Genomic DNA, 21,793 nt, shown 5'->3' on the forward strand with positions numbered 1-21,793 from the left:
TCTGTCTCTAAAACCAATAAAAGCATATTTTTTAAAATTAGAACAAAAATAAAAATATTAAAATTGTTCCTAAGAATCAAAAACCTATGTGATGAGCCATCCATTTCTGAAGCATCTGATTTGAAGCTTTGCTGACTCTAGAGTGGAGTTTACTCTACTTGAGAGTTGGAGCATGAAAACTTCTAAGAATTCTTTCTTTCCATGTTGAAGAAGAGTGGTGCCCACCTCTCCTGGCCACAAGCTCTGTCTTCCACTTGCTGCCCCACTTGATGCCCAGCTTTTGGCCATACTCTTCTCCATACCAGACCAGCAGCTCACAGCCCGTCCTCACGACCCGGCAGGTTCGGTAGAAAATCTGCCTGTGATATGGAAAGGCCACCAGGTTCTGTTCTTGGTCATCCCGGGCGCAGTTCACCTACCTGGCGTTGAGGCAGATGAAAGGAAAGAAAACCACAGGCGATGAGTTGCCACTACCTGTCATATTCGTGTGCAGCTCCTCACTGACGCTTTAGGCCCTCAGCACTGATGGCACCCACACCCATGCTCCTGGGGAAACTTCTGTTCAATGTCCAAGCCTCTGTCACAATGTCATGTGAATTCCTGTCTCTAAGTCCTGCTCACAGTGCTCATCCTTCCTAATGCCATTTCCAAAGCCTCATTCCAGACTTCCCCATCAAACCTGGTGACCTCTAGCTTCTCTAAGCTGTAAGTCAGGTTCTGTGTTACACCACAGAACTCGGGGCTTGATCTAGGACTCACATCATTCAACACTCAGTCCAAGTCTACCTTCTCTTCAGAGGCCTTTGTCGAGTCTCCCCACACTTTATTGAAGGCATCATTCAGTTGCCTCCCCCAGGTTCCCACAGAAACGTGGAGGTCTCTCTGTCTTAGAAAAATAACACAGAACAATAGTAGTTTATTCATAATCTGTCTCCCCTGACACAAGAGAGCCCCTCAGGAAAGGGCCATGAGCACTATTACTCTGCAGGCTCCAACACCCAGTTGTAGTTAGAACTGAGTCTGGGATGATGTGCTGCCCTCACAGATTTAGACTATCCTTGGTTCAAGGCTATCTGGGCACTGGGCACTTCTTGAAAAATAGGAAAATTAGAGTTAAATGTTTATGAAATAAAATGTTTCATGTCCGTCTGCAGTAAGTCCTCCCTAGGGTCATGGATTGTGTAATCTGTGTAAGTAATGAATTCCTTCCTCCAAACTGGAACATAGTAGGTGTTTAACTAATGTCCATTAGATAAATCACAGAGTAATACAGGGTCCTCAAGGTTTTCCCAGTCAGTGCCCAAACTAGAGACTTCTATTTTGAGGACATATGCTATACTTTTACCTCCTTTTTCCCTAAATGTCTCTAGATGTTAAAGATCACTGTATGGAGAAAAAAGGGGAACAGAGAACTGAGGGAGACCATTAGGGAGGCATGATGGGAAGGACAGACATGTGGGTTGTGAGGCATGAGTATCCTCTCTGGCACCCAGAAGCCTAGTGACCTTACCTCATCCAGTTGGCCTGAGATGTATCCTTTCCATCCACATACTCATAGCAGTTTCTCCCTTTGGTGATCTGCATTTCAGGAAAAGAAGTTAAAGGCCGTGTGTGTGTGTGTGTGTGTGTGTGTGTGTGGTTGTGTGTATATAATAGAAGAATTACTTTATTCTACTGTCATCAAATCTCTTTCAGCCTGCATGGTGATTCAACTGCCAATGGTGATCACAGGATATTTTTCTTACTCATCATCTACACGTCGGAGTCGATTTGTCCACTAAGCAGGAGCCCCACAAGGGAGGAGTCTGTACCACTTTGCTCCCATTTACCCTCTGATCCTTAGAGAGGAGCTCCATGTTCATGCAAAGTCCGCCCAGTACACAGAGATAACTAACCATATGGTCCCCATCCATGTCCTAGCATGTAGAAGGTGGGGGCCCCCCAAGCCACAGGAGGGACGGGGAAGCCAGAGGACAGGGAAGAGGTAAATTTTTCACCAGCCAGGAGTAGCCGCTGTTGGCTGTGGCTTCATCTTCTGTGATTGGACCCTCATAAGGGCCAAAGTGCAGGCCCTCGGGCAGATCACATTCCTCATTCCACACTCCAAGCCCAGCCTCAGGGATGCCTGATGGTCCGATTCTCAACCCAGGGGGCAGAGTGAGGGCTGAGCGGTTGGCATGCCCCTTGTCCGCGGCACTGTCTTTTACAAACGTAGGAGGCCCATGCACAGCACAGCTGTCAATGAAGAAGTTCTGACACTTCTCACAATCTGGAGGCAAGAGCAACAGGGAAGAGGGAGGGTGCAGTGCATGTTCCTGGACATGAAGAGCTTCGGAAAGAGCTCACATCAGTGAGCCTCAATCCTGTACTCCCGGTCACGAGAGGAAGGGAATGATTTGGGCACCCAAAGACCAAGTGAAATTCTTGCATCAAGACATAACATGCTCCTTGGTGAGGGTGAGCTTACATAGGTAGTCATCGTCCTGGGGCTCGTTGACCTCTTGGTAGACACAACACTTCCTCTCTCGTAGGCTATACATCTTCACTTCGATCTCCTTTCTCCTGAGGTCTACATGGGAGAAGGGCAGGTGACTGAGGGGATGAGGTCTGGAACATTAGTCCCTATCTTATCAGAAAACACACAATGTCCTACCATCAAATGATCGCCTGTTCTATTATAGTATGTGGTATTTTCCTCCATTAACTAAAAGACTAGCACTCCACACTGACTATTGGTGGCTGATTCAATTTTAGTTTCTAGATGATCCCATTCTGAGGTTCAACCTCCCAAGCTTTGGTCATTCATAAAGTATGTATTGAGGGAACATTATGCGTTAGGCACTGAGTAAAGACCTGGGCACACAACACCAAGAGAATATGGTTGCTATTATCACAGATGGATTTATTGGACAACTTGCATGTGTCAATTGTTTAAGATTTAATTTAATGCTATCAAACTATATGTGGCCCATGTTTCCTTATGTTCACTTTACACATTAGCATTCAGGAGCTCAGAGAGTTGGTAAGATTAGCTCAAAGCTTCAGTGCTAACTCCAGTTTCAAATCCAGGCCTATGCAAAGTCCACCCCACATACCTAGGCTATACTGATTAGCCTTTCTAGAAGAATTAGTGGAACTGAAATCTCCAAATTATGTAACTTACCCAATTTCGATCTAGGGTGCTGTCCAGAGGGACTTGCTTCTCCAGGAGGGGGCACTGGTTTCTGAGTCTGCTCTGAGCCACTGGTGGTCAACAAATTTGCTGTTCCTGACAATTCCTTCAAAGTAGACTCATTACTTAATGACATCCTGGACTTTGCCTTCAATGTGGAAGTCCCATATTAAAAGGTAACATGCATTTATTTAATTATGTAAAGTTTATGATATATTTTCACATACATGACTTCAATGAACACTTCAACAACTCTGAAATACCTGTTAAGTATGAATATTAGAGGAAAAAGAAATGGCCAATGTGGGTTGTGAATTGAAGACTAGAACCCATGCCTTAAGGACCTTTTTTTTTTAATAGAACAGTGAGAGTGAAAGATACTGGTAAGAAAATAAGTCATAGTTGGGCCCTAACCAGTGTAGCTCAGTTGATAGAGTGTCAGCCTGCGGATTGAAGGGTCCTTAGTTCTATTCCGATCAAGGGCCAGTGACTTGGTTGCAGGATCCTCCTCCCTGGCCCATGCCCTGGTCTGGACTTATGCAGGAGGCAACCAATCATTGTGTCTCTCACATTGATATTTCTCTCCGTCTCTCCCTCTCTCTTCTATTCTCCCTAAAAATCAATGAGAAAATATCCTTGGGTGAGGATTAAGAATAAAAAAGAAAGAAAGAAAAATAGTTGGCAGAGCCCTGGATGGTGTAGCTCAGTTGGTTGAACTGAAGGGTTGCCGGTTCCATTCCCGGTCATGGTACATGTCCTGGTTATGGGTTAGATCCCAGGTGGCGGTCTGTGTAGGAGGCAACCGATCCATGTTTTTCTCTCTCACTGATGCTTCTCTCCCTCTCCCTTCCTCTTTCTCTCTAAAATCAATAAAAACGTATATTTTTCAAAAGAAATGGCTGGCAGAAACCTATCGTGAAAATAAGGAAAATTATGCTAAAACTAGAGACCCAGTGCACGAATTCATGCACCAGCGGGGTCCCTCATCCTGGCCTGTGGGATCAGGCCAAAACTGGCTCTCCGACATTCCCCGAGAGGTCCTGGATTGCGAGAGGGCACAGGCTAGGCTGAGGGACCCCACCGGGGCACGATCGGGGCTGGGGAGGAACGCGGGAGGTTGGCCAGCTGGGGAGGAACCTCAGGAGGACTCCAGGGTGTGTCCGGCCATCTCGCTCAGTCCTGATCAGCTGGACCCCAGCAGCAAGCTAACCTATAGGTCAGAGCGTCTTCCTCCTGGTGATCAGTGCACGTCATAGCAACTGGTCTACCGGTTGACTGTCTGCCCCTTGGTGGTCAGTGCACATCATAGCGAGCAGTTAGTGGCATTAGCATGTCATCATCATATTATGCTTTGATTGGTTGAACGGGCGACTGGACACTTAGCATATTATATAGGATGTGCAAATTACTATATCACGGAAAGAATATTTGTAATTAGAGTAGTTGGATCCCACCAATTCTGTTTGAATAAGGTTGTGCTACTATCTAGTTCTCTTCATTTTTCCTGACTTATAACATGCTAATTCTTAATGTTATAATGAACATGACATATAACGGTGTTCACCAAAGTGTTCTGTGAGCTCTTTGATACAGTGTGAATGTCAAATTACAGTCCTGCTATCAATGTACCTCTCAGTCATCTCTGTATTCGAAATCACATGTAAATTATCTTCATTATTTTTTGACCCTATTCTAGTTTAATTTGTAAATTTTAAAGCACTCTTTCAGCCAACATTCAGGGGCCCTCAGGGACCCTGAGCTGGGCCTGGGACTTCTGGAAGAGAAAAATCTGGTGTGAACCAAAGAGCTCACAATGCAGACGTAGGCAGGCAGAGCAAATGATTCAAACAAGATGACACTGGCCTAATTAGAGCTCAGAGAAAGAAGCCATGCTTCTTACTGGAATGAGCATTCAAAACCAGTTCCAGATGGATGAGCTTCTATTGAATAGTGTGTCATCTCTATGAAGTTCTTAAGTCACTTTATTTATTGTTTCTCAATTGTCAAACGGGAAGCTCCCCAGAGTTGAGAGATGCTTTCTTTTGTTTGATCAGGAGGCTCTGATGCTGGGGTTCCTATGTCCTTCTTCATGGGGGACCATGCACAGTGCAAACTGCCTATATGTCAGTAAGCTTCCGCGAGTCGGAAGTCTTAGTGCATCTCTCACGGCAGCATAGTGTTTGGAATCATCAGTCAGTGAAAGATGTAATCATGTATGGATAAGACAGTGGAAACTGCATGAAACTATGGAAATTTTAATGAGCTTGTAAGTGGTTTAGAGATGAAGCTATGGATTAGAGTGCATGCCCACCAATACTGTGATCTCAGACATATAATCAAACACTTGTATATGTCTGAAACCTCAGTTTCCTCATCAGAAATGGTGACAGTTATAGTACCTACCTCATAGGGTTGTGGTAAGGTTTAAGTGAGTTTATTCACGTAGAATTCTTAGAGTCTGAAGCATTGTGAAGTTAAATCCCGTGGCAGCTACTATTGTAGCTGATGTTATTAACGACTGAGATGATATTGGGCATTTTGTTGAAGAGGTCAGGAAAGAAAGGTGGCAGTTTCTAGGCTGCACTCTGATTTTTTCTCCTCTTCCCTGCATTTGCATCCAGGAGGAAGATTTTCTTTTCAACAGGATTTGGGAAATACTCACCTTCTGATGTTTATTCTGTTCCACTCTGAAGGCCACCCAAGAAGGTTTAGCTAAAAGATGGTGAGAAATCAATAATACATATAATTTCAGAGAGGAAGGGAGAGGGCGAGGGAGAGAGAGAGAAACATCAATGATGATAGAGAATCATGGATTAGCTGTCTCCTGAACACCCCACAGCAGGGATCGAGCGCACAACCTGGGCATGTCCCCTGACTGGGAATCGAACTGCGACTTCGTGGTTCATAGGTCGATGCTCAATCTCTGAGCCACGCCTGCCGGGTCAGAAATCATTTTTGGTTGGTAATTATTTCAAAATCTGGGGATTCTTATTTTTTCAGAATTCTGAATCAGAGAGTGATCTAAGGACAGACCAAGGATGATTGGAAAATGTTTTTTGATGTTTCATTAGGCTTATGCTTTTATTAGGAGCATCAGCTAATTTTCTTAAAATGTTTAAAAATAGACAAAACCCCATCTGTACTTCATCCTCTGTTCAATATATATATATTTAAATTGGCCTATCCCTGGCTGGGCGGCTCAGTTGGTTGGAGTATTGTCTTCTACACCACAAGGTTTCAGGTTTGATCTGTATTGGGGTGTACATGGGAGGCAACGGATAAATGTTCCTCTCTCACATTGATGTTTCTGTCTCCCTTTCTGTCTCTCTCCTTTCCTCCCTCTAAATTCAATGAATATCCTTGGGTGAGAATTTAAAAAATAAAATTGCCCTAAACAGCAAAAAATAAAAAAAATTGGCCTTTCATGACACAAATATAATGACAGTCACGTAACTGCAAAGAATCTCTACTCTGCAACCTGACCCTTTCTCCTCTCTGCCTTCTGTCTTCACACTGACCTTGTCCAGTCCAATGGCACCAGGACCACCTTGCCTCCTTTCTTTCTTATCCTTCCTCCTTTGCACATGTGGACTGTGCCACCTTTCCTAATCACTAGATTCTGATCAGCATCACAAGGTCTTAGGAACAAAGACTCAGGTCTAGTCACCACAGAAACAGAGTTTCGGTCAAGTTAGAGATAACGTCGTGACTTCAGCTATGTTCCAACCTCAGACCCATGGAACTACAGACCCTACCAACCCGACTTTTATGAAACCTGGCAGATGATGCCATGGCTGACATGGAACCTGATACAACAGTGAACTACTTCCTACCCTGGCCCACAACCCAACCCTCTAACTACCATGAGTAATAATTTTCCCATATGTCCCCATGCAGGTCTTTGAGCACTGCTCACCCGTCAGACCTTCCTCCTTCTATGTGATGACAACTCTTCTGAATTAGTTATTTTTTACTCACTTTTATGTTTTTGTATACTTGTTTGTTAATGTTCTATATCTATATAATTATATTATTATTCTTTATTTTATTTTATTTTTTTGATCTGTTTCTTATCAGTTTGTAAGTACTCGGTGAATTAGGTTATTACATTTGTTCCTCTTTTTTACCCCCATAATTCCACTCTTCCCAGTTCCCACCCCACCCTCCACCCTTACTCCCCACCCACTGTCCTCATCCATAGGTGCACGTTTTTTGTCCAGTTTCTTCCCGCATCTCCCACACCCCTTTCCCCCCAAGAATAGTCAGTCCATTCCCTTTCTATGTCCCTGATTCTATTGTTATCACCAGGTTATTTGTTCACTTGATTCTTAGATTCACTTGTTGATAGATGCATGTTTCTTGTTCATAATTTGTATCTTTACCTTTTTTCTTCTTCTTCCTCTTCTTAAAGGATACCTTTCAGCATTTCATATAATACTGGTTTGGTAGTGATGAACTCCTTTAGCTTTTCCTTATCTGTGAAGCTCTTTATCTGACCTTTAGTTCTGAATGATAGCTTTGCTGGATAAAGGAATCTTGGTTGTAGGTTCTTGGTATTCATCACTTTGAATATTTCTTGCCATTCCCTTCTGGCCTGCAAAGTTTCTGTTGAGAAATGAGCTGACAGCCGTATGGGTATTCCCTTGTAGGTAACTGAGTTTCTTTCTCTTGCTGCTTTTAGGATTTTCTCTTTGTCTTTTGCTCTTGGCATTTTAATTATGATGTGTCTTGGTGTGGTTCTCTTTGGATTCCTTTTGTTTGGGTTCTCTGCGCTTCCTGGACCTGTAAGTCTATTTCTTTCACCAGGTGGGGGAAGTTTTCTGTCATTATTTCTTCAAATAGGTTTTCAATATCTTGCTCTCTCTCATCTTCTGGCACCCCTATAATTCTGATGTTGGTACGCTTGAAGCTGTCCCAGAGGCTCCTTACACTATCTTCATATTTTCAGATTATTTTTTGGTTTTTCTTTTCCAGTTGTGTGTTTTTTGCTTCTTCGCATTTCGAATCTTTGATTGATTCTTGCGCTCCTCTGGTCTGCTGTGGGGTGTCTGTACAATATTCTTTATTTCAGTCAGTGTATGCTTAATTTCTAGTTGGTTCTTTATCACAATATCGACGATCTCATTAGATTTCTTGAGAATCTCACTACATTTATCGGCGGTCTCACCAGTCTTTTCGAGGGCCTTACTCAGTTTATCGGCAGCTTCTAGACAGTTCTTGAGAGACCTTAAAAGTGTGGTTTTGAGCTCCATATCTTCCATTTCTGATATTTGCATCCTGTTTCTTTGTCTCCGCATTTTTTTATCTTTTCTTGGTGCACCCCCAAGTGGTCTTTGTGCGCGGTCTTATTGTAGTTAAGCCTTGATTGTTGTCGGTTGGCAATACCGAGGGTGATTTGACCTCCAGGCTAACTGGCTATGAGAGTCAGCTGTGTCTGCAGTGGGAGAGCTTCTGTGCTGGATCTCTAGGGCGGTGCTAATCTAGCATTTGCCTGAGGCTATGCGGCAAATGGCTCTGTGCAGGGCTTGGGCAGGGCGGGTCCCTGGGGATCTACAGGGCGGGCCGGAGTGAGCAGTTATGGCTGCTCTCAGTTCCGTCCCAGTGGCTCTGCCTCACAGAGTCCCAGCAACCGCTGAAAACCTCAGAGAGAAAGCTGCCTTCGAGTTCCGACCAAAGCCAGACAGTCCCGCTTCTCCCGTTTGAATCTGGGTCCCTAGAGACTCGCCCGGATCTGGAGCTCAGAGTCTAAAACTCCCTCCCGATTGAAAACAACAACCGCGCCCTCAGCCTTCAGCCTGCTCCTCACGCACTCCGAACCTGAGTATTTCACTTCAGCACTGCGCCTCCTCTGAGTCTGGGTATAATATTCTCTTTCCTCCTAGTTGTAGAATTTCCACTCAGCCAGCCTTCCTGTGGTTCTGGATGATGTCCGTATTGTTTTTTAGGTGTACCCTTGAATTGGTTGTTCGAGGCAGGAATCTCCTGCATTAACCTATGCTGCCATCTTGGTTTCCAGCCTTTATTTTATTTTTTTCCATCACCATTTATCCCCCTCTACTATTATTTTTTAATCCTCACATGAGAATATATGTTTGTTGATTTTAGAGAGAGAGGAAGAGAAAGAAAGAGAGGGAAACATAGTTTCTGTGGGGGAAAAAACTTCCCAATTGTTAACCCTCCTTCCTTTGGGGCAAATGGTCGTCCCGTGTAAGAACCCATTTTATATTGGGGAGTGCAACTTTTGTTTTAGGAACCCCTCTTCCTGTTGGGGAAATGCACTTTCCAGTTTGTGGATCTATTATACTGTTAGGACATTGAACCATCCTTATTATACTGTTAGGACATTGAACCATCCTGTGGGGGAATCATAACTTCCTGTTGGGCAAGGCCTCTTCCTGTGGGGGCAACAAACTTTCTGTGAGGAACCATTCTACCTGTGGGTGAAAGGCACTATCCTGTATGCGGACCTACTATGCTGTAAAGAATACTTCCTTCATGTGGGAAACAAAACTTCCTCTGGGGGATAAATTCTTCCTCCGGAGGAAATGTCCCTTCCTATGTGGACACTTCATTCTTTGTGGGTCATGCACGTTCCTTTGTGCAGAACTATCTTCCATTGATGGAAACGCAACTTCCCTCTTGAAAGAAAAACTACAGGAAGGTGAACAATCCTACCTTTGGGGAAAATGTCCCTTCCGGTTTAGGAACCTATTTTCCTAATTGGGAGTGTCCCTTTTGTTTTAGGAACCCTTCTTCCTGTGGGGGAAATGCACTTTCCTGTCTGCTGATATCTCTTCCTGTGAGGAAGTCACACCTTCCTGTGGGGGAAATGGACTTCCCTGTTAGTGGACCCATTTCCTGTGAGGGAATCTCAACTTGGTGTGGTGGAATCGAAACTTTCTGTTCGAGAACGATTCTTCCTGTTGGGGAAACACACTTCCTGTGAGGAAACCTTTTAATAGTGGGCAAATCCACTATCCAATAGGCGGATCTATTATGTGTGAATTAATCGCTCCTCCATGTGGGGAAACAATACTTCTTCTGGGGGAACAATTCTTCCTCTGGAGGAAATATCCCTTCCTGTGTGGACACTTCATTCTTTGGGTGACATGCACGTTCCTCTGTGTAGAACTGCCTTCCCTTTCATGAAAAGGCAACTTCCTTTGTGGAAACAAAACTTCTTTACTGTGGACCCTTCTTCCTGTGATGGAAATGTCATTTCTCATGTAGGAACCAAAATTATTTTGCAGTGTGTCCCTTTTGTTTTGGGAACCCTGCTTCCTGTGGGGGAATTGCACTTTCCTGTATACAGATCTCTCTTCCTGTGAAGTTGTCGCACCTGCCTGTGTGGGTAATGCACTTTCCAGTTTGGGAATCTATTATCCTGTGATGGCATTGAACCTTCCTGTGGGGGAATCATAACTTCCTGTTGGGCAAGGCCTCTTCCTGTGGAGGAAACAAACTTGCTGTGTGGGAACCCTCTAACTGTCCGGGAAATGTACTATCCTGTATGCTGACCTATTATGCTGTGAATGAATAGTTCCTTCATGTGGGGAAACAACACTTCCTCGTGGGGAAAAATTCTTCCTCTGGAGGAAATGTCCCTTCCTGTATGGACACTTCATTCTTTGTCGGACACTCACGATCCTGTGTTAAGAACTTTCTTCCATTGAAGGAAACGCAAGTTTCTGTGGGGGAAGAAAACTTTCCAAGGGTTAACCCTCCTTCCTGTGGGGGAAAAGTCCGTCCCGTGTATGAACCCATTTTATATTGGGAAGTGTCACTTTGGTGTAAGGAACCCCTCTTCCGTTGGGGAAATGCACTTTCCTGTGTGCAGATCTATTAGGCTGTGAATGAATAGCTCCTTCATGTAGGGAAACAACAGTTCCCCTGGAGGAAAAATTCTTCATCAGGGGGAAATGTCTCTTCCTGTGTGGACACTTCATTTTTTGTGGGACACTCACGATCCTGTGTGAAGAACTATTTTCCATTGATTGAAACACAATTTTCTGTGTGGAAACAAAATTTGCCAATGATGTAAACTTCTTCCTGTGGGGGAAATGTCCATTCTGATGTAGGAACCCATTTTATATTGGGGAGTGTCACTTTTGTTTTAGGATCCCCTCTTCCTTTGTGGAAATGCAATTTCCAGTGTGCTGATCTATTTTCTGTGAGGGTCTCACACCAACTGTGTGGGAAATTCACTTTCCAGTTTGTGGATCTATTATCCTGTGATGGCATTGAACCTTCCTGTGGGGGAATCATAACTTCCTGTTGGGCAATGCCTCTTCCTATGGAGGAAACAACCTTGCTGTGAGGAAACCCTCTAACTGTACGGGAAATGTACTATCCTGTATGCTGACTTATTATGCTGTGAATGAATAGTTCCTTCATGTGGGGAAACAACACTTCCTCTTGGGGAAAAATTCTTCCTCTGGAGGAAATGTCCCTTCCTGTATGGACACTTGATTCTTTGTTGGACACTCACGTTCCTGTGTTAAGAACGATCTTCCATTTATGGAAACGCAAGTTACTGTGGGGTAAAAAATCTTGCCAAGGGTTAACCCTCGTTCCTGTGGGGCAAATATCGGTCCCGTGTAGGAACCCATTTTATACTGGGGAGTGTCAGTTTTGTTTTAGGAACCCCTCTTCCCTTGTGGAAATGCACTTTCCTGTGTGCAGATCTATTTTCTGTGAGGGTCTCACACCAACTGTGTGGGAAATGCACTTTCCATTTTGTGGATCTATTATCCTGTGAGGGCATTGAACCTTCCTGTGGGGGAATCAAAACTACCTGTTGGGCTGGGCCTCTTCCTGTGGGGGCAACAAACTTCCTTTGAGGAAATCTTCTACCTGTGGGGGAAATGCACTATCCTGTATGCGGACCTATTATGCTGTGAATGAATAGTTCCTTCATGTGGGAAACAATACTTCCTCTGGGGGACAAATTCTTCCTCTTTAGGAAATGTCCCTTCCTATGTAGACACTTCATTCTTTGTGGGACATGCACTTTCCTGTGTGCAGAACTATCTTCCATTGATGGAAACGCAACTTCCTTCTTGAAAAAAAACTACAGGAAGGTGAATACTCCTACCTGTGGGGAAAATGTCCCTTCCGGTTTAGGAACCAATTTTCCTACTTGGGAGTGTCCCTTTTGTTTTAGGAACCCTTCTTCTTGTGAGGGAAATGCACTTTCCTGTGTGCTGATAGCTCTTCCTGTGGGGGAACTGGAATTGCCTGTTTGTGGACATATCTTCCTGTGAGGGCATCGCAACTTCCTGTGGTGGAACGTATCTTCCTGTTGGGCAAGGACTCTTCCTGTGGGGGAAGAACTTGCTGTGAGGAAACCCTCTAACTGTATGGGAAATGTACTATCCTGTATGCTGACCTATTTTGCTGTGAATGAATAGTTCCTTCATGTGGGGAAACAATACTTCTTCTGGGGGAACAATTCTTCCTCTGGAGGAAATATCCCTTCCTGTGTGAACACTTCATTCTTTGGGTGACATGCACGTTCCTCTTTCAGAACTGCCTTCCATTTCATGAAAAGGCAACTTCCTTTGTGGAAACAAAACTTCTTTACTGTGGACCCTTCTTCCTGTGATGGAAATGTCATTTCTCATGTAGGAACCAAAATTCTTCTGCGGTGTGTCCCTTTTGTTTTGGGAACCCTGCTTCCTGTGGGGGAATTGCACTTTCCTGTATACAGATCTCTCTTCCTGTGAAGTTGTCGCACCTGCCTGTGTGGGTAATGCACTTTCCAGTTTGGGAATCTATTATCCTGTGATGGCATTGAACCTTCCTGTGGGGGAATCATAACTTCCTGTTGGGCAAGGCCTCTTCCTGTGGAGGAAACAAACTTGCTGTGTGGGAACCCTCTAACTGTCCGGGAAATGTACTATCCTGTATGCTGACCTATTATGCTGTGAATGAATAGTTCCTTCATGTGGGGAAACAACACTTCCTCGTGGGGAAAAATTCTTCCTCTGGAGGAAATGTCCCTTCCTGTATGGACACTTCATTCTTTGTCGGACACTCACGTTCCTGTGTTAAGAACTTTCTTCCCTTGAAGGAAACGCAAGTTTCTGTGGGGGAAAAACACTTTCCAAGGGTTAACCCTCCTTCCTGTGGGGGAAAAGTCCGTCCCGTGTATGAACCCATTTTATATTGGGGAGTGTCACTTTTGTTTTAGGAACCCCCCTTCCTTTGTGGAAATGCACTTTCCTGTGTCCTGATCTATTTTCTGTGAGGGTCTCACACCAACTGTGTGGGAAATGCACTTTCCAGTTTGTGGATCTCTTATCCTCTGAGGGCATTGAACCTTCCTGTGGGGGAAATGTCCGTCCCATGTAGGAACCCATTTTATATTGGGAAGTGTCACTTTGGTTTAAGGAACCCCTCTTCCGTTGGGGAAATGCACTTTCCTGTGTGCAGACCTATTAGGCTGTGAATGAATAGCTCCTTCATGTAGGGAAACAACAATTCCCCTGGAGGAAAAATTCTTCATCAGGGGGAAATATCTCTTCCTGTGTGGACACTTCATTCTTTGTCGGACACTCACGATCCTGTGTGAAGAACTATCTTCCATTGATTGAAACACAACTTTCTGTGTGGAAACAAAATTTGCCAATGATGTAAACTTCTTCCTGTGGGGGAAATGTCCATTCCGATGTAGGAACCCATTTTATATTGGGGAGTGTCACTTTTGTTTTAGGATCCCCTCTTCCGTTGTGGAAATGCACTTTCCAATGTGCTGATCTATTTTCTGTGAGGGTCTCACACCAACTGTGTGGGAAATGCACTTTCCAGGTTGTGGATCTATTATCCTGTGATGGCATTGAACCTTCCTGTGGGGGAATCATAACTTCCTGTTGGGCAATGCCTCTTCCTATGGAGGAAACAACCTTGCTGTGAGGAAACCCTCTAACTGTACGGGAAATGTACTATCCTGTATGCTGACCTATTATGCTGTGAATGAATAGTTCCTTCATGTGGGGAAACAACACTTCCTCTTGGGGAAAAATTCTTCCTCTGGAGGAAATGTCCCTTCCTGTATGGACACTTGATTCTTTGTTGGACACTCACGTTCCTGTGTTAAGAACTATCTTCCATTTATGGAAACGCAAGTTTCTGTGGGGTAAAAATTCTTGCCAATGATTAACCCTCGTTCCTGTGGGGCAAATATGGGTCCCGTGTAGGAACCCATATTATACTGGTGAGTGTCAGTTTTGTTTTAGGAACCACTCTTCCCTTGTGGAAATGCACTTTCCTGTGTGCAGATCTATTTTCTGTGAGGGTCTCACACAAACTGTGTGGGAAATGCACTTTCCAGGTTGTGGATCTATTATCCTGTGAGGGCATTGAACCTTGCTGTGGGGGAATCATAACTTCCTGTTGGGCAAGGCCTCTTCCTGTGGGGGCAACAAACTTCCTGTGAGGAAATCTTCTACCTGTGGGGGAAATGCACTATCCCGTATGCGGACCTATTATGCTGTGAATGAATAGTTCCTTCATGTGGGGAAACAACACTTCCTTGTGGGGAAAAATTCTTCTTCTGGAGGAAATGTCCCTTCCTGTATGGACACTTCATTCTTTGTCGGACACTCACGTTCCTGTGTTAAGAACTTTCTTCCATTGAAGGAAATGCAAGTTTCTGTGGGGGAAAAAAACTTTCCAAGGTTTAACCCTCCTTCCTGTGGGGGAAAAGTCCGTCCCGTGTATGAACCCATTTTATATTGGGGAGTGTCACTTTTGTTTTAGGAACCCCTCTTCCTTTGTGGAAATGCACTTTCCTGTGTCCTGATCTATTTTCTGTGAGGGTCTCACACCAACTGTGTGGGAAATGCACTTTCCAGTTTGTGGATCTATTATCCTGTGAGGGCATTGCATCTTCCTGTGGGGGAAATGTCCGTCCCATGTAGGAACCCATTTTATATTGGGAAGTGTCACTTTGGTTTAAGGAACCCCTCTTCCGTTGGGGAAATGCACTTTCCTGTGTGCAGACCTATTAGGCTGTGAATGAATAGCTCCTTCATGTAGGGAAACAACAATTCCCCTGGAGGAAAAATTCTTCATCAGGGGGAAATGTCTCTTCCTGTGTGGACACTTCATTCTTTGTCGGACACTCACGATCCTGTGTGAAGAACTATCTTCCATTGATTGAAACACAACTTTCTGTGTGGAAACAAAATTTGCCAATGATGTAAACTTCTTCCTGTGGGGGAAATGTCCATTCCGATGTAGGAACCCATTTTATATTAGGGAGTGTCACTTTTGTTTTAGGATCCCCTCTTCCTTTGTGGAAATGCAATTTCCAGTGTGCTGATCTATTTTCTGTGAGGGTCTCACACCAACTGTGTGGGAAATTCACTTTCCAGTTTGTGGATCTATTATCCTGTGATGGCATTGAACCTTCCTGTGGGGGAATCATAACTTCCTGTTGGGCAATGCCTCTTCCTATGGAGGAAACAACCTTGCTGTGAGGAAACCCTCTAACTGTACGGGAAATGTACTATCCTGTATGCTGACCTATTATGCTGTGAATGAATAGTTCCTTCATGTGGGGAAACAACACTTCCTCTTGGGGAAAAATTCTTCCTCTGGAGGAAATGTCCCTTCCTGTATGGACACTTGATTCTTTGTTGGACACTCACGTTCCTGTGTTAAGAACTATCTTCCATTTATGGAAACGCAAGTTTCTGTGGGGTAAAAAATCTTGCCAAGGGTTAACCCTCGTTCCTGTGGGGCAAATATCGGTCCCGTGTAGGAACCCATTTTATACTGGGGAGTGTCAGTTTTGTTTTAGGAACCCCTCTTCCCTTGTGGAAATGCATTTTCCTGTGTGCAGATCTATTTTCTGTGAGGGTCTCACACCAACTGTGTGGGAAATGCACTTTCCAGTTTGTAGATCTATTATCCTGTGATGGCATTGAACCTTCCTCTGGGGGAATCATATCTTCCTGTTGAGCAAGGCCTCTTCCTGTGGGGGCAACAAACTTCCTGTGACGAAATCTTCTACCTGTGGGGGAAATGCACTATCCTGTATGCGGACCTATTATGCTGTGAATGAATAGTTCCTCCATGTGGGAAACAATACTTCCTCTGGGGGACAAATTCTTCCTCTTTAGGAAATGTCCCTTCCTATGTAGACACTTCATTCTTTGTGGGACATGCACCTTCCTGTGTGCAGAACTATCTTCCATTGATGGAAACGCAACTTCCTTCTTGAAAAAAAACTACAGGAAGGTGAATACTCCTACCTGTGGGGAAAATGTCCCTTCCGGTTAAGAACCTATTTTCCTACTTGGGAGTGTCCCTTTTGTTTTAGGAACCCTTCTTATTGTGGGGGAAATGCACTTTCCTGTGTGCTGATAGCTCTTCCTGTGGGGGAACTGGAATTGCCTGTTTGTAGACATATCTTCCTGTGAGGGCATCGCAACTTCCTGTGGTGGAACGTATCTTCCTGTTGGGCAAGGACTCTTCCTGTGGGGGAAGAACTTGCTGTGAGGAAACCCTCTAACTGTATGGAAAATATACTATCATGTATGCTGACCTATTTTGCTGTGAATGAATAGTTCCTTCATGTGGGGAAACAATACTTCTTCTGGGGGAACAATTCTTCCTCTGGAGGAAATATCCCTTCCTGTGTGGACACTTCATTCTTTGGGTGACAAGCACGTTCCTCTGTGCAGAACTGCTTTCCCTTTCATGAAAAGGCAACTTCCTTTGTGGAAACAAAACTGCTTTACTGTGGACCCTTCATCCTGTGATGGAAATGTCATTTCTCATGTAGGAACCAAAATTCTTCTGAGGTGTGTCCCTTTTGTTTTGGGAACCCTGCTTCCTGTGGGGGAATTGCACTTTCCTGTATACAGATCTCTCTTCCTGTGAAGTTGTCGCACCTGCCTGTATGGGTAATGCACTTTCCTCTTTGTGGACCTATCTTCCTGTGAGGGCATCGAAACTTCCTGTGGGGGAATCATAATTTCCTGTTGTGCAACGCCTCTTCCTGTGGGGGAAACAAACTTGCTGAGTGGGAACCCTCTAACTGTACGGGAAATGTACTATCCTGTATGCTGACCTATTATGCTGTGAATGAATAGTTCCTTCATGTGGGGAAACCACACTTTTCGTGGGGAAAAATTCTTCCTCTGGGGGAAATGTCCCTTCCTGTATGGACACTTCATTCCTTCTCAGATAATCACGTTCCTGTGTTAAGAACTATCGTCCATTGGTGGAAACGCAAGTTTCTGTGGGGGGAAAAACTTGCCAAGGGTTAACCCCCCTTCCTCTGGGGGAAATATCCGTCCCGTGTAGGAACCCATTTTATAATGGGGAGTGTCAGTTTAGTTTTAGGAACCCCTCTTCCCTTGTGGAAATGCACTTTCCTGTGTGCTGATCTATTTTTTGTGAGGGTCTCACACCAGCTGTGTGGGAAATGCACTTTCCAGTTTGTGGATCTATTATCCTGTGAGGGCATTGAACCATCCTGTAGGGGAATCATAACTTCCTGTTGGGCAAGGTCTCTTCCTGTGTGGGCAAAAACTTTCTGTGAGGAAACCGTCTACCTGTGGGGGAAATGCACTATCCTGTATGCGGACCTATGATGCTGTGAATGAATAGTTCCTTCATGTGGGGAAACAATACTTCCTGTGGGGGATAAATTCTTCCTCTGGAGGAAATTTCCCTTCCTATGTGGACACATCATTCTTTGTGGGAATTGCACGTTCCTGTGTGCAGAACTATCTTCCATTGATGGAAATGCAACTTCCTTCTTGAAAAAAAACTACAGGAAGGTGAACATTCCTACCTGTGGGGAAAATGTCCCTTCCGGTTTAGGAACCTATTTTCCTACTTGGGAGTGTCCCTTTTGTTTTAGGAACCCTTCTTCCTGTGAGGGAAATGCACTTTCTTTTGTGCTGATATCTCTTCCTGTGAGGGCATCACGCATTCCTGTGGCGGAAATAGACTTTCCTGTTTGTGTACCCATTTCCTGTGAGGGAATCTCAACTTCCTGTGGTGGAATCGAAACTTCCTGTTCGAGAACGCCTCTTCCCGTGGGGGAAACAAACTTCCAGGGAGGAAACCTTTTAACAGTGGGCAAATGCAATATCCTGTATGCGGATCTATTATGTGTGAATTAATCGCTCTTCAATGTGGGGAAACAATACTTCTTCTGGGGGAACAATTCTTCCTCTGGAGGAAATATCCCTTCCTGGGTGGACACTTCATTCTTTGGGTGACATGCACGTTCCTCTGTGCAGAACTATTTTCCCGTTGATGAAAAGGCAACTTCCTGTGTGGAAACAAAACTTCTTAATGTGGATCCTCCTTCCTATGATGGAAATGTCTTTTCTCATTGAGGAACCAAAATTCTTTTGGGCGTGTGCCCCTTTTATTTAGGGAACCCTGCTTCCTGTGGAGGAATTGCACTTTCCTATGTACAGATCTCTCTTCCTGTGAGGGTGTCACACCTTCCTGTGGGGGAAATGGACTTTCCTGTTTGTGGACCCATCTTCCTGTGAGGGCATGTCAACTTCCTGTGGGGGAATCATAATTTCCTGTTGTGCAACGCCTCTTCCTGTGGGGGAAACAAACTTGCTGAGTGGGAACCCTCTAACTGTACGGGAAATGTACTATCCTGTATGCTGACCTATTATGCTGTGAATGAATAGTTCCTTCATGTGGGGAAACAACACTTCCTCGTGGGGAAAAATTCTTCCTCTGGGGGAAATGTCCCTTCCTGTATGGACACTTCATTCCTTCTCAGATAATCACGTTCCTGTGTTAAGAACTATCGTCCATTGGTGGAAACGCAAGTTTCTGTGGGGGGAAAAACTTGCCAAGGGTTAACCCCCCTTCCTCTGGGGGAAATATCCGTCCCGTGTAGGAACCCATTTTATAATGGGGAGTGTCAGTTTAGTTTTAGGAACCCCTCTTCCCTTGTGGAAATGCACTTTCCTGTGTGCTGATCTATTTTTTGTGAGGGTCTCACACCAGCTGTGTGGGAAATGCACTTTCCAGTTTGTGGATCTATTATCCTGTGAGGGCATTGAACCATCCTGTAGGGGAATCATAACTTCCTGTTGGGCAAGGCCTCTTCCTGTGTGGGCAAAAACTTTCTGTGAGGAAACCGTCTACCTGTGGGGGAAATGCACTATCCTGTATGCGGACCTATGATGCTGTGAATGAATAGTTCCTTCATGTGGGGAAACAATACTTCCTGTGGGGGATAAATTCTTCCTCTGGAGGAAATTTCCCTTCCTATGTGGACACATCATTCTTTGTGGGAATTGCACGTTCCTGTGTGCAGAACTATCTTCCATTGATGGAAATGCAACTTCCTTCTTGAAAAAAAACTACAGGAAGGTGAACATTCCTACCTGTGGGGAAAATGTCCCTTCCGGTTTAGGAACCTATTTTCCTACTTGGGAGTGTCCCTTTTGTTTTAGGAACCCTTCTTCCTGTGAGGGAAATGCACTTTCTTTTGTGCTGATATCTCTTCCTGTGAGGGCATCACGCATTCCTGTGGCGGAAATAGACTTTCCTGTTTGTGTACCCATTTCCTGTGAGGGAATCTCAACTTCCTGTGGTGGAATCGAAACTTCCTGTTCGAGAACGCCTCTTCCCGTGGGGGAAACAAACTTCCAGGGAGGAAACCTTTTAACAGTGGGCAAATGCAATATACTGTATGCGGATCTATTATGTGTGAATTAATCGCTCTTCAATGTGGGGAAACAATACTTCTTCTGGGGGAACAATTCTTCCTCTGGAGGAAATATCCCTTCCTGGGTGGACACTTCATTCTTTGGGTGACATGCACGTTCCTCTGTGCAGAACTATTTTCCCGTTGATGAAAAGGCAACTTCCTGTGTGGAAACAAAACTTCTTAATGTGGATCCTCCTTCCTATGATGGAAATGTCTTTTCTCATTGAGGAACCAAAATTCTTTTGGGCGTGTGCCCCTTTTATTTAGGGAACCCTGCTTCCTGTGGAGGAATTGCACTTTCCTATGTACAGATCTCTCTTCCTGTGAGGGTGTCACACCTTCCTGTGGGGGAAATGGACTTTCCTGTTTGTGGACCCATCTTCCTGTGAGGGCATGTCAACTTCCTGTGGGGGAATCATAATTTCCTGTTGTGCAACGCCTCTTCCTGTGGGGGAAACAAACTTGCTGAGTGGGAACCCTCTAACTGTACGGGAAATGTACTATCCTGTATGCTGACCTATTATGCTGTGAATGAATAGTTCCTTCATGTGGGGAAACAACACTTCCTCGTGGGGAAAAATTCTTCCTCTGGGGGACATGTTCCTTCCTGTATGGGCACTTCATTCTTTCTCGGATACTCACTTTCCTGTGTTAAGAACTACCGGCCATTGATGGAAACACAAGTTTCTGTGTGGGGGAAAAACTTGCCAAGTGTTAACCCTCCTTCCTGTGGGGGAAATGTCCGTCCCGTGTAGAAACCCATTTTGTATTGGGGAGTGTCACATTTGTTTTAGGAACCCCTCTTCCTGTTGAGGAAATCCACTTTCCTGTGTGCTGATCTATTTTCTGTGAGGGTCTCACACCAACTGTGTAGGAAATGCACTTTCCAGTTTGTGGATCTATTTTCCTGTGAGGGCATTGAACTTTCATGTGGGGGAATCCTAACTTCCTGTTGGGCAAGGCCTCTTCCTGTGGGGGCAACAAACTTCCTGTGAGGAAAATGTCTACCTGTGAGGGAAATGCACTATCCTGTATGTGGACCTATAATGCTGTGAATGAATAGTTCCTTCATGTGGGTAAACAATACTTCCTCTGGGGGATAAATTCTACCTCTGGAGGAAATGTCCCTTCCTATGTGGACACTTGATTTTTTGTGGGAATTGCACGTTCCTGTGTGCGGAACTATCTTCCATTGATGGAAATGCAACTTCCTTCTAGAAAAAAACAACTACAGGAGGGTGAACATTCCTACCTGTGGGGAAAATGTCCCTTCCGGTTTAGGAACCTATTTTCCTACTTGGGAGTGTCCCTTTTGATTTAGGAACCCTTCTTCCTGTGGGGGAAATGAACTTTCCTGCGTGCTGATATCTCTTCCTGTGAGGGCGTCACGCATTCCTGTGGGGAAAATGGACTTTCATGTTTGTGGACCCATCTTCCTGTGAGGGAATCTCAACTTCCTGTGGTGGAATCGAAACTTCCTGTTTGAGAATGTCTCTTCCTGTGGGGGAAACACACTTCGTGTGATTAAACCTTCTAACAGTGGGCAAATGCCCGATCCTGTATGCGGATCTATTATGTGTGAATAAATCGCTTCTCCATGTGGGGAAACAATACTTCTTCTGGGGGAACAATTCTTCCTCTGGAGGAAATATCCCTTCCTGTGTGGACACTTCATTCTTTGGGTGACATGCACGTTCCTCTGTGCAGAACTACATTCCCTTTGTTGAAAAGGCAACTTCCTGTGTGGAAACAAAACTTCTTTATTGTGGACCCTCCTTCCTGTGATGGAAATGTCTTTTCTCATTGAGGAACCAAAATTCTTTTCGGGGTGTGCCCCTTTTATTGAGGGAACCCTGCTTCCTGTGGGGGAATTGCACTTTCCTATGTACAGATCTCTCTACCTCTGAGGGTGT

At 44.6% G+C, this 21,793-nt stretch overlaps 1 pseudogene; it reads right to left on the minus strand.

Moving 5' to 3' along the window:
* The window catches only part of LOC132225626 (histone-lysine N-methyltransferase PRDM7-like), a 208,242-nt pseudogene that overhangs the window by 2,600 nt on the left and 183,849 nt on the right, over positions 1-21,793 (minus strand).

The sequence above is a fragment of the Myotis daubentonii genome, chromosome Y (assembly GCF_963259705.1).
Source record: "Myotis daubentonii chromosome Y, mMyoDau2.1, whole genome shotgun sequence".
NCBI classification, from domain to species: domain Eukaryota; kingdom Metazoa; phylum Chordata; class Mammalia; order Chiroptera; family Vespertilionidae; genus Myotis; species Myotis daubentonii.